This window comes from Triticum urartu, chromosome 1 (genome assembly GCF_003073215.2).
Source record: "Triticum urartu cultivar G1812 chromosome 1, Tu2.1, whole genome shotgun sequence".
Classification (NCBI taxonomy): Eukaryota; Viridiplantae; Streptophyta; class Magnoliopsida; order Poales; family Poaceae; genus Triticum; species Triticum urartu.
The window spans coordinates 488,556,867-488,560,653 of record NC_053022.1 but is presented as its reverse complement, the minus strand read 5'-3'; positions in this window follow the sequence as shown (position 1 = coordinate 488,560,653).

The window sequence follows — 3,787 nt, the reverse complement described above, 5'->3', positions numbered from 1 at the left end:
CTGCCATTAAGTCTCAAACTTTGGTGGATTTCATCAACGACTGGACAGAGCTACAGGCACCTGAGGAGAAGCCCAATAACACTTATTGGATTATTCACTTTGATGGGTCCAGACAGTTGGAAGGCTCGGGGGCTGGAGTTGTATTAACTTCCCCTCGAGGTGACAAATTTTGTTATGTGCTCCGGCTTATGTTTCCTTGCACTAACAATGCAGCTGAGTATGAGGCCCTGCTCCATGGTCTCCGGATGGCCAAAGAGATGAACTTGAGCCGGGTAAGATGCTTGGGAGACTCAGACCTTGTGGCTCAACAGGTGTCAGGCAAGTGGGACTCTAAAGATCCCCTCATGGCGGCTTACCGTCGTGAAGTCGATGATGTGGCTGGACATTTCAAGGGTTATGTAGTGGAACACATTGATCGAGGGAAGAATGAGGCGGCTGAAGCCTTAAGCCGGCTGGGGTCTCAGCGTAAGCCGGTGCTGCCTAACACCTTTCTTGATATTTTGCATAATCCTTCGGTTAAGTTACCTACAGAGGAAGATCTGGCAATACCAGACCCGGAGGCACAGCTGGTGGCGGCTCTCTGTGTTATCCCGGATTGGACAGTGCCTTATTTGACTTACATGACCCGGGGAGAATTGCCTGAAGATGAGACCTTGGCACGACAAATCGTCCGGCGGTCCAAGTCCATGACAATTGTCAATGGTGAGTTACATCATTACAGCGTCACTGGAGCGATTCAACATTGCGTGTCACCTACAGAGGTTCAGGAGATCCTTCGTGAGATTCATGAAGGTGACTGTGGTCATCACGCCGGCTCAAGATCTCTTGTGGCCAAAGCTTTCCGTCATGGGTTTTATTGGTTGACGGCTCATGCTGATGCGGAAGACCTTGTCAGTAAATGTGACGGATGTCAGAAATTCTCACGACGAGCCCATGTGCCGGCTCAAGAGTTAAGGATGATTCCAATTATCTGGCCATTTCCAGTCTAGGGGCTTGATATGGTTGGGCCTTTCAAAAGGTCTAAGGATAAAAAGACTCACCTCTTGGTGGCGGTTGACAAATTCACAAAGTGGGTGGAGGCGGAGCCAGTCAGTAAGTGTGATGCAGCCACAGCAGTCCAGTTTATGAAAAAGGTGATTTTTCGCTTTGGTTTTCCACACAGCATCATAACTGATAATGGTACTAACCTTTCCCAAGGAGCTATGGAAGAGTTCTGTCAACGAGAGTATATCCGGCTTGACGTTTCAGCTGTAGCTCACCCTCAATCAAATGGTCAAGCAGAACGAGCTAATCAAGAAATCTTGAAAGGTATCAAGCCCCGGCTTTTGGTCCCCTTACAGCGGACACCGGGTTGTTGGGTGGAGGAGTTACCTTCTGTACTTTGGAGCATCAATACTACACCTAACAGATCTACGGGTTACACGCCTTTCTTTATGGTGTATGGAGCAGAGGCGGTCCTGCGAAGTGACATCCGTCATGATTCACCCCGTGTGGCGGCTTATGTTGAGGAAGACAATGAAAAAGCTCGGCAAGATGCACTTGACCTGTTGGATGAAGAGCGAGACTTGGCAATAGCCCGCTCGGTGATTTACCAGCAAGACCTGCGCCGTTACCACAGCCGCCGGGTTAAGTCCAGAACCTTTCAGGAAGGCGACTTAGTTCTCCGACTCATCCAGGATCAATCTGACATGCATAAGCTATCCCCTCCTTGGGAAGGACCTTTTGTGGTCAGCAAGAATCTCAACAACGGGTCATACTACCTTATCGACGTTCAGGAACACAAAGACTCACGTAAGTCGGAGGAGGAGACCCATCGGCCGTGGAATATCGCTCATCTTCGGCCTTATTATACTTGAGCCTTCGGCTCTAATGTGTATATACTTATACTATGTATATTACATAAATCAATAAAGCAGGACCTCTGTCCTTTTTTGCCACTCCTAAAAAGGTTTATGTGTTTTCTTTGTTAGGTGGTGGAGATAACCAAGGAGAAGCGGATCATATCTGAATCCGGCTTTCCTTTGGTCCGGTTTATGATCATATCTGAATCTAGCCGTGATCACTTGGGGGCTTCTTGTTCAAACATAGGTCGTATTTGAACCAAAGAGAACATAGCTGTCGATACCCACTTGATCGGCATAATGCCAAACCCACTTGATCGGCATACTGCCAAACCCACTTGGGGGCTTCTTGATCATATTTGAATCATAGCTTAACCCCTTTTGGGTCTGACGTGGATCGTATTCGAATCAGCGTCATTAAACAACTCTTATGGTCACTTGGGGGCTTCCTGTTCAAACATAGGTCGTATTCGAACCAAAGAGAACATAGCTGTCGATACCCACTTGATCGGCATCGCCACAGCCACTGGGGGCTAACAGATCGTATCCGAATCTTAGCTCAACCCCTTTGGAACGGTTCACTGATCGTATTCGAATCAGAGACCCTTGAATTTTGTTCGTCATATTTTACAAGTGTCAACATTGCATATCTTGTGACCTTCTTGAAAATACAATACATTACAACCTTCCAGGGTTAATATTGGTTACATCAGGTTGTTAAGTACCAGGTGAACTTGTATGTGCCAATTTTCAGGAGTTAAACTTACCCTCGGGGGTTGGTTTATATAAGCCGGAAAGGCAGCTGTAATCATCACAGGGCAATGCAAGGTATTTTTGCAAAAGACATAACAGATTCATACAAGCTACAAAGAGAATAGTGGCAGCGGCTTATGCAACTATCAAGGGCCATAAGCATGCACAAAGGCATAGCAAAACTCAAGGTATCTCTTACTTTGTTACAAGACTCCCCGAGTCTGAATGATGCGGCATTGTTTTCTACAATGACATAAGCAGGTGGTGCTTGACAAGTTATTCTTGGGGTTGACTTGAAGCCTCCGGGTTATCCTTCTCCGTCTCTCTGCCGGCTGTGTTGTCCTGGAAGGATGATGAGGCCCAGTCAATGCCAATCAAGGCTTCAAACTCAGCTTCATCATCTATTAAACCGGTTGGGTCGACTTCAGGAGCAAAGGTGTGCTTACGGGTTGGAGGGATCAAGCTGACATCGTCATAATGCGGCGTGGGGATTCTCCGATTCTCCTTGTCATAACCCGGCTCACACTTGGTGAGGTCAGTATCGTTCCCAATAAGCGTAGCCACCGGACGTATATCCTTCACGTAGGCGGTGAAGTCCTTATCATTAAACGCGGTGCCGTCTTCCTTTAAACTTGGATACCCAAGAGCAATATCAGCGGGGTCTAGTTCTGGAAGCCACGCCTTGGCCCGGCTCAATGCGGCTATAGCCCCGGCTCTTGCAGATACTCGTCTTAACTCTTGGATTCGCTGAGGTAGCACAGCAAGCCGCTTCAGCACATCTTGCAGGAGATAGGGAACATCATTTGATAAAGCCACAACGGCCAGAGCACGTTGTGACCCGGTGTAGAGTTGTTCCACCAGAGTATAAACCGCCTTCATCTTGATCACCATGTTCTGCTTGAGATTTGTGCTCCTGGGGCCTGCGTTATTAAGCATAAGGTGAGTCAGAGGAGACAATTGAAATGGTCATTCTAGGAGTTTTGCAGTGTTTAAGGTTTGAGTAAGTCACTCACCAAAGATTGCTGAGACAATTCGAGATATCTGGCGCTTTAAGTCGGACAGTTCGGCCGTTGCTTCCGCAAGCGATGCCTCTGCTGTCTCGGCCCGGGTCACCAGTGCGGCCTTTTCATCAGCCCAAATTTTCTTCTCCGATTCAAAATTCTGCTTCAGCTTCTCTTGTTCAGAGACGCTGA